The sequence below is a fragment of the Rhincodon typus genome, chromosome 12, assembly GCF_021869965.1.
Source record: "Rhincodon typus isolate 14 chromosome 12, sRhiTyp1.1, whole genome shotgun sequence".
In the NCBI taxonomy this organism is placed as follows: Eukaryota; Metazoa; Chordata; class Chondrichthyes; order Orectolobiformes; family Rhincodontidae; genus Rhincodon; species Rhincodon typus.
The window spans coordinates 1,371,208-1,380,939 of NC_063343.1; the positions used below are offsets into that span (position 1 = coordinate 1,371,208).

The following is a 9,732-nucleotide window of genomic DNA, read 5'->3' on the forward strand; positions in this document are numbered from 1 at the left end:
CGATGGAGCTTAGAAGGATGAGGGGTGATCTAATTGAAACTTACTAAATACTGAATGGCCTGGACAGAGTGGATGTTGGGAAGATGTTTCCATTGGTAGGGGAGACTAGGACCCGAGGGAACAGCCTTAGAGTAAAGGGAAGACTTTTTAGAAATGGAGATAAGGAGAAACTTTGTCATCCAGAGAGTGGTGAGTCTATGGAACTCACTGCCACAGAAGGCTGTGGAGGCCAGGTCATTGAGTACATTGAAGACAGAGATAGATAGGTTCTTGATAATTAAGATTATCAAAGGTTATGGGGAAAAAGTGGGAGAATGGGGTTGAGAAACTTATCAGGCATGATTGAATGGCGGAGCAGACTCGATGGGCCAAATGGCCTAATTTCTGCTCCTGTGTCTTGTAGTGTAGTGGCAATCACATTGGCAGAGCACATGATAGATTCCTGCTTGAAACTGACCAGAAATATTGTTAAGACATACTTATCTTAGTGGGAGAAGCTGCACTGTTCCCATTTTGTGGGCCAGAAAGTCTGGCTTTAAGACCCATCTCAGGAGGTGTTATGTATAAATGTGTAACAACACACCCAAACAGATTAAACTATCAAAGTTACAGCACAGAAAGAGGCCATTCATCTCATTATGTCTACACTGGCCGCATAAATTAGCTTGCTATTCTAATTCCACTTCCCAGTCCCTGGACTGTGGCCTTGATTGTTACAGCACTTCAGCTTTACATCCAGGTACCTTTTTCAATGAGTTGAGGGTTTCTGCCTCCAACACCAAATTGGGCAGTGATTTCCACGCACCCACCACCCTCTGAGTGAAAATGTTTCTCCTCATGTCCTCTGTCATTCTTGCACCAAGCTCCTTAATTGTGCCCCTATGGGAACTAGATCTTCCCTGTCCACTCTATCTAAACCCCTCATTATTTTGTACGTATTAATTAAGTCCTCTCTCTGCCGCCTCTTTTACCTGGAAAACATTCTTGCCTATTCAATGTTTCCTCATACCTCTAATTTTCACATGCTGGCAACATTCTCGTAAATTTCCTCTGTACTCTCTCCAGAGCAATTACATTCTTTCTGTAATCATTTGACCAGAACTCTGTACACAACCTCAGCTATCTTCTATAATTCCAGCATTACATCCCCATTCTTGTATTCAATACCTTGCTCAATGAAGGAAAGCATCCACATGGTATCTCTAGAACAAAGAGAACAAAGAACAAAGAAAATTACAGCACAGGAACAGGCCCTTTGGCCCTCCAAGCCTGCGCCGATCCAGATCCTCTATCTAAACCTGTTGCCTATTTTCCAAGGATCTGTATCCCTCTGCTCCCTGTCCATTCATGTACCTGTCTAGATACATCTTAAATGACGCTATTGTGCCCACCTCTACCACCTCCGCTGGCAACGCGTTCCAGGCACCCACCACCCTCTGCGTAAAGAACTTTCCACGCATATCTCCCTTAAACTTTTCTCCTCTCACTTTGAAATCGTGACCCCTAGTATTCGAGTCCCCCACTCTGGGGGAAAAAGCTTCTTGCTATCCACCCTGTCTATACCTCTCATGGTTTTGTAGACTTCAATGAGGTCCCCCCTCAACCTCCGTCTTTCTAATGTAAATAATCCTAATCTACTCAACCTCTCTTCATAGCTAGCGCCCTCCGTACCAGGCAACATCCTGGTGAACCTCCTCTGCACCCTCTCCAAAGCATCCACATCCTTTTGGTAATGTGGCGACCAGAACTGTACACAGTATTCCAAATGTGGTCGAACCAAAGTCCTATACAACTGTAACATGACCTGTTAACTCTTGTACTCAATACCCCGTCTGATGAATGAAAACATACCGTATGCCTTCTTGACCACTCTATCGACCTGCGTTGCCACCTTCAGGGTACAATGGACCTGGACCTTATCAACCTTATCAACTTGTTCTGCCAACTTCAGGGATTTGTGAACGTGCTCTCCAAGAAATCTCACTCTCGTTATATTCTCAATGCCCTGTTATTTTTTGTCTATTCACTTATTTTGTTTGCCCTTCCCATATGTGTAACCTTGCACTTGTCCAGTTTGAATGCCTTTTGCCATTGTTCTGCCTGCTCAACCAAACTATTGATATTATCCTGCAGTCTTTACTATCAACTGCACAGCCAACTTTTTTGTCATCTGCAAATTTCCCAATCATGCTTTGCAGATTATTTTTGTAAGGACACTTGATGCGTCAAACATCTTAGTGTTGAGCTTGCAAGCCAATGCCATTTGTAGCCTGGTTGGTTCTGACAGCGCTCATAGTTTTGAGGCACCTCGGGTATGTTGTGGACTCTTGTCTAAACTGGATAGAATTTCAAACAAAAACAGAAATTGCTGGAAAAGCTCAGCAGACCTGGCAGCATCTGTGGAGATAAATCAGAGTTAACATTTCGGGTCGAGTGACTCTTCCTCAGACCTGAGGCGTTCTGAGGAAGAGTCGCTGTACCCGAAACGTTAACACTGATCTCTCTCCACAGATGTTGCCAGATCTCCTGAGCTTTTCCAGCAATTCAGTTTTCGTTTCTGATTTACAGCATCCACAGTTTTTTTTCGGTTTTTACTTTGGACAGAATTTCAGATTGGCTGTCAATCCTGAAACTTCCTTTGGGAACCTACGCCCCCCAGTTTGAGCTGTCTCACAGAAATCCCCCACTCTGTAAGGAGGGGTTTCCTGTACTACTGCCTGCATTTTCTCACCCTCATCAAACACCCAGACACCTCATGACATTTCATCCTGCCCTCTGGAGGTGCCTACACTCCTCAGTGGGAGGCTGGTAATGTGGGGTGCTCTCTTTTATCTTTGAAGATTTGGCATGGAGGATGTTGCGTAAAGCTGTCCTGTGTAATGGGAGATTCCGAAGTTCGACGACACCCGGGCTGCTTGTGTTTTACTTTTGGGCTTGTCCGTGTATTCCATGGTTACAAGGGTTACACAAGATTGCAGACCCTCTTTCATTTGCTTTGAGAAAGTTCCTTTTGATTGTGCCTCAGCCCTCTGCACTTGGCTTTGCCCAGGCGGTGGGTGGGTCTCCTCATTGGTATGTTCCTGGGCTTGTCCCACTTGGTTGTTAATGCATCAGGGCAATGGGTCGTGGAAGGTCTGTGTGTGTGAACTAGAACCTTGCCTGATACGGAAATGCTAAGGTTTCGGATATGCTAAGACCCTCTGTGAATGGTGGACTGTACTGGTGCTGGAGCGCGTCATCAGCACTGTGAATGGCATTTTGCTTTAAGTCTCCTTTTGCAGGGTTCATTTTTATTACATTGTTGCTTTACGGGGCTATTATTAGTTAATTTGGTTATTAATTCAAAATAATATTGAGAGAGACTTCCACATTGATGGTTGCATAGGAACTGAAGTGCATCATCACCTTGAGAAGTATTTTAATTTAGTTTTGAGGTTTCTCATGATGAATTGGTTTTTGTTACAGCACTCCATTGAGGGTTAGCTTTTCAAGTTAACTGTTTAATTTGTTTTAAAAAAAAGGTATGAAGAAATACTGATTGACTCTGGTGATTGGATAGTAGAGTTAAGAGCTATATATTTGTAATGTTTCATTTTGTGAATCAGTTTAAAACTGAGAAAAATGGACTTCTGTGCTTCCCCCCTTCCTCAAACTGTTGTCAGAAGTTACAAGGGACCCCCTCCCCACCCCAGTTATACTCTCTTCCACCCTCGGCCATCAGGCAGAAGATATACAAGTTTGAATACATGTATGAACAGATTCAAGAACAGCTTCTTCCCTGCTGTTATCAGACATTTGAACAGACCTCTCAAATGTTAAATTTTGATCTCTCTCACTGCACCTTCTCTGCGGCTGTAGTACTGTATTTTTCACTCTGTTCAGTTACCCTGATGTACTTCGTATAGTACGATCTGACTGTATAGTGCAAAAAACATTTTTCACTGTATCTCGGTACATGTGACAACAATAAATCAAACTCAAATTGACATTGATGGTTATGAAGGGAAGCTGGGAAAGTGGAGGTGGGACCAGAAAGAGACCAGAAGTGTGGCACGGTGGCTCGGAGGTTAGTGTTTCAGTGCTGGGGACCCAGCTACAATTCCAGCCTCGGGTGACTGTCTGTGTTGAGTTTGCACATTCTCCCTGTATCTGTGTGGGATTCCTCCAGGTGCTCCAGTTTCCTCCCACAGTCCAAGGATGTGCAGTTTACGTGGATTGGCCATGCTAAATTGCCCTCGGCATCCAAAGACATGCAAGCTAGGTGGGTTAACCATGGGAAATGCAGGGTTACAGAGATTGGGTCGCGGGGGTGGGTCTGATTGGCCTGCTCTTCGGAGGGTTGGTGTGAACTCAATGGGCTGAACGGCCTGCTTCAACACTGTAGGGTTCTATGATTCCATGAGATGTGACCTTATTGAATGGCAGAGAAGGCTTGTTGGGCCAAGAGGCCTCCCTTTTCTCCTATTCCTTACGATCCCACTCTGTGTGCTGGCACGTGTGTTTGTTTTCTCACACCAGTGGTTTAATTGCTGAGTGGACATTGTCCCACCTGCACTTGCTGTATATCTTTGCCTCCCATACCTGACCCTTGCTGCCCCTCTGATTACTGCATTGCGAAAGCACAGGCATCTGTTCCAGCCCCCCCCACGGAATGCTCCTGTTCCTGGCCCTGCAAAAAAATAACATGCGACTCTCTGTATGAACAAGGTTATTGAGAGACTTGTTAATTGTCTCTGCATTAGACAGTTAGCAAGGTCTTGCAATTTCATTATGACATTTAATCTATTCAGCCATGTCTAATTGTGCCTTTTCTGAAATTATCTGCCTTAATAACATAAAATGGACTGTGGTTTTTCTACTGTACAAGAGACCTGTATCTTGTTTTTATTTTAAATCTCTAGCTGTATCGACCTACTGGAATTGAAACTGGGTATCAAACTTTCAAACATATCCATGACCCAGCATGGAGGAAGCGAGACCAGAAGAGAGTGTCAAGACAGAAGCAGGTAAGGAATGTACAATCTCTTTATCACAGGATTTTCCAACCCACTCACATATCAGGGGATCCAAATTTCAATTTCTCTCTCGCTCTCTCAGGGGACCAGAGAGTAAATGTTCAGAAAGCTGAGGCAAAACAGTAAACACAAATTTAAAAAATAACCAGTTCAAAAGCATTTAAATTAATCATTTTAAATAAATGGGAAATGAATAGAAACGTCCATTTAAAAAGTGCCAAGCAGCAGAGCTAACTAATAATGCTGTTTTTGTCTTTGCTGTTGAGAAGCAGAATGAGAGAGTCCCCAGTCCTGATCGCTGGGGCAGCCAGGGCTAAGGTGGTGATTTTAAGTGACTGTAACCTTGCTTTCACTGCCCTTACCACACCCACCAGCCCCCCACCCCCGGTGGTGAGTATCCAAGGTGGCCTTGGCAGAATTCATTCAAACTGAGAATCAGAAGCAGTTTTCCATTCAGCTGGAGTTCTCGTCCTCTCCCGACCTGTTTTCTGTGGGCAAGACAAGGAGGCTGAAGGGAAATCGGGTATGAGCCAGGAGTGACTCCATCTGTGTTTAAATACATTCCACTCCCTCTCTCACTTCCATCCAACTGTAACCCATCCAACAAACCATAGACACTCTCCCTCTCATTTCCACCACACACACACACACCTAAGATGGCGCTGACCCTGACCCACTCAGACTGTGAATGTGCTTGCTGGTTTGCTCAGCAACTTCCACAACGTCTGTACTTGAGTACATGTGACAAAATCTAAATCTAAACTCCTGTTCACATTCCCTATACTCACACTCACACACACACCTGCTCCCTTTCCCATATAAGTCCCCAGCACAAATTCTCCCTCTCACTGCCACCCTAAATTCCACATTCCAGTTCTCAGAGCCTCCCACCCACAATTCCACTGAGCCACACACAAACTCTCTCATCGAAAACAAAGAACTGCGGTATGCTGGAGATCTGCGTTAGAAACAGGAATTGCTGGAGAAACTCAGTAGATCTGTGGGCAGGGAGCAGAGTTTTGTGTCCACTGAACCTTCCAAGGAGCAGAACGTCTTCACGGTGGGCATACCTGGAAGAGAGTGACCCTTTCTGGGGTCACTGGAGGTGAAACACACACTCTGTAACCTAGAGTCTTCCGTGACCCTGACCCACTGAGACTGTGAATGTGCTTGTTGGTTTGCCCAGCAACTTCCAGAACTTCACCTGCCTTCCCCCCCCAAAATAGAAACAGAAAATAGGAGCAGCAGTAGGCCATTCGGCCCTTTAAGCCTGCACTATAATTCATTACAAGCCCAGTCTGTCAGCACCAACAGGTACAATTGGGGTTTTCCTGCAGCCACCAAATGCATCCCAATAGAGAATGTACTGCAATCAGCATGTGCAACACATCAGAGGGAAAAATGCACTGCAGTCAGCAACATCTTGGATTGAAGTAAGAGATGTCCTGTACGCTGTTGACTGTGGCTCAGTTGACAGTAGTCTCGCCCTTGACTCTCAAGCTGTGGATTTCAGCCCTTCTCCAGGGCTTGAATGTAAAACTCAGGACTGAATGCTTCAGTGCAGTGCTGAGAGAGTGCTGTGTTGTTGGATTGCTGCCTTTTGGATCAGGCATTAAACCAAATTGCCATCTACCTGTAAGAATGGATGGACAAGATATCATGGCACCACCTCACAAAAAAGCAGTGTGTTTATCCCTGGTCCCCTGGACAATACTTATCTCTCAATCGGTATCTCAAAAGCACAGATTATTTGGTCATTATCACTCTGTGTGGGAGTTTGCTTCTGCGTTTCCCATATTGCAGCAGTGGCCATTTCAGATGTGCTTCGTTCGTTATAAAGTGCTGATCATCCAATGCACTGTATAAACTCAAGTCTCCCTTGTTTTAGTAATAATAGTGACAATTTGAGTGGAAAAGCAATCATCAGTCTGGCAAAGACCAAGTGGAGGATGTTTTATTCTGCATTCTGCAATTATCTGTACTTTCTGGTCCAACTGAGGGGATAGCTCATTTGATTGGACAATTGGTTTGTGATGCCAACAGCCTGGGTTCAGTTCTCATACTAACTGAGGTTACCATGAAGGCCCCACCTTCCCTATCTTGAAGTGTAGTGATCTTCAGGTTAAACCACAACCAGTCATCTCTCTCTAATGAGAGCGCAGCCCTATGGTCCTCTCAGACTGTAATTCTCCTTCAAAACAAGGGGTCATACCACACCTGAAATGTTAACACTTTCTCCATCTTTCTCTGAGTTTGCTTCAGATTTCCAGCATCCATTGTATATTGCTTTTACAAGCTAGTTATAGTTCTATTTATTCCCATTTTTGCCCTTCTCATGAATTAATTTGGCTCATAGATCAGGAAAGCAATTTTCTCTTAAAGCTACTAATCATAGAGAGATATGTGATAGCTTCCCAGGGCAGTTATTAATCTGCTTATCTTGGGGTTATGTTGACACATAGTTAACGTTTCGGGTCCAGTAACTCTTCTTCAGAACCCTTTTTCAGTTCTGAACGTGCTAAATTTGCTGTTCTTTATATATATGTGTGTGTGTGTGTTTCATCTCTTTTATCTTCAGGAGCAGTTTAAAATTGACAAAGAAGGTGGTTTAAAAAACTTGAAGTACAGTGTTGTGTCCAGAACAGAGCTGACAATTGAAGGGGTACACTGCCTCATCATTAACATCCTACTGGAATGTGACCTGAATGAAACTCCTTGGTGCGTCATAAACTGACTGGAGGAAGCCGGAAAATAACAGGATCTCACTTTGCTTACATGGTTATGGCGATATCATGAGTGGACCTATCACTGTGTGATCATGGGCTTCTGTTCTTCCCAGGGATGCCCTTAACACAGAATCAGGTGCTAAAGTAATGCAGTATTAGAGGGAGGTCCGAATGGAATTTCTCTTCTGCCGGCTGAACTGTGCTGATCATTACGGTTATAAATTACTGCATTGTAAGAAGTCGTCTCAGATGGAGTAATATGCTACCTGTGGGAAGTTGCTCACAAATGAACAAAGTCCAGTTTTTGTTTTTATTTGGAATGTTTTCAATCATCAAAACCTTTGTTTTATTATTGAGAACAAGCCCTTTAAACCATTGCAAGTGGTCCCCCAATGGATTGTACCATGCCAGTGGTGAAGAAGTCGTTATCTATCATTGTTATACAACGGTTTATTCTGTCTGGAGCCCATGCATGATCGATTCCTTGAGTAATGAGGAGCATTGTCAGTCAAGGGAGCCTTTTACCTGAATTAATTGGCGACCCAGGAATTGTTCGATTTGTAAACTTTTGCCTTTGTGATAAACTGTAAACCTCCTGTGAGTGTGATCTAAAGCCTAAAGGTGCTCCTTTCTGATTCAGATTGATGGAACAAATGTTTACAAAGAACTGGATACTGATATCACCCCATTGATTTATTCCATTTTGTTGGTGAGCGTGGCTGTTACAAAGGACAGGCAGCCAACGTGAGTGCGCTAAAGGTTACTGTCTCTACAGTTAGAAAAAGCTACATTCCAAACTAAGTGTAAAGTCTGGGAATTATTTTATAATGAAGGAAAAGGACACATTAGGCTAATATGAAGCAATGTACTTTACATTTTAACCGCTGAAACACTGTGATGTCATTTAGAAAACCTTTGTGTACTTGAGGCTACTGTTACAATAACGGTTTGGATGACTCCACAGCTGTGACCTATGGGACCCTGCTCATTCTGATTCTTTCCCAGCAAAAATCATGATGAGAAGGGACAGAACGCAGTGATTCTCTTGGGTGTTCTGCCATCTGGTGGAACAGTAAAGTATTAAATAGGTGAACGTTTATTCTGGGTCAGATGATTTAGTTCTACATTTCAAGCCATTGGTGATTTTTATTTGCCCTGCTTTGAAGTTGTTTTCAGTTCCTGCAGTTTCTTTGGAAATGTCTTTTTTTTTTAAACTTAAACAGATTTTTCAAAAATAAAATCTTTCTGCTGATGAAATATGAAATGACCTTTTAATGAGGAGACGAGAGGAATTGTACCAGGTTCACAGGAAGAGAATAACAAAGAGGCACAAATATAAATATTGTTTGATCTCTTTCAGTATTCTTGAAGCATTTGGATCCATTGAATTAGAAAAAAATGCCAATGCTTTAAAGTTGCACATTCCTTTTTATGCAGCTTAAAAGAGACTATGTTACCTGGTACTTCACATTAATGGCTGTTTGAGGGTTACAGCAGTGAGCTAAGGCAGTGTCGGCATTTATGAATGAAATGGAAGGGAAGATTTTTAAGTAAATCTAAAACTGGAAAGACCTTTTAGAAAATTTCCATTTGTTTTGGTGTCTATTATGCTTTGCTGTATAGGTCCATGAGATAGAGGGTACAATGAATTCAGTATTAGTGAGTAGCAACTGCCATTCCAGTGCATTTCTTTATCATATTTATTAATTTTGCAGGTAACTCCTAGAAATAAATTTAATTTTACCAATTGTGTTGTGCTGTCCTTTAAATATACAGAAAAAATTACTTAAAAAACACACACTACTTCATGAAGGAACTGAAATGTTCAGCAGGTTTGTAATTCTGTCTTTTTTGTTCACCTGAGAGTTTCCATATGTAGTCAAGATACAGTGACAGAGTCGTCCCCGATGGAGCCAAAGTGGCATAATAAGCCAGAAAACTTCTGTGGATAAAGATACTTCTGTACCTGAAAATTTCAAGTGAATTTGAAC

At 42.9% G+C, this 9,732-nt stretch overlaps 1 long non-coding RNA gene across 1 annotated transcript; it reads left to right on the forward strand.

Moving 5' to 3' along the window:
- Positions 1-4,899: 4,899 nt before the first annotated feature.
- Positions 4,900-9,488, forward strand: LOC125484593. The gene is made up of 2 exons (XR_007263426.1): positions 4,900-5,006; positions 7,594-9,488. It is a non-coding gene; the product is annotated as an uncharacterized LOC125484593 (long non-coding RNA).
- The last annotated feature ends 244 nt before the right edge of the window (positions 9,489-9,732 follow it).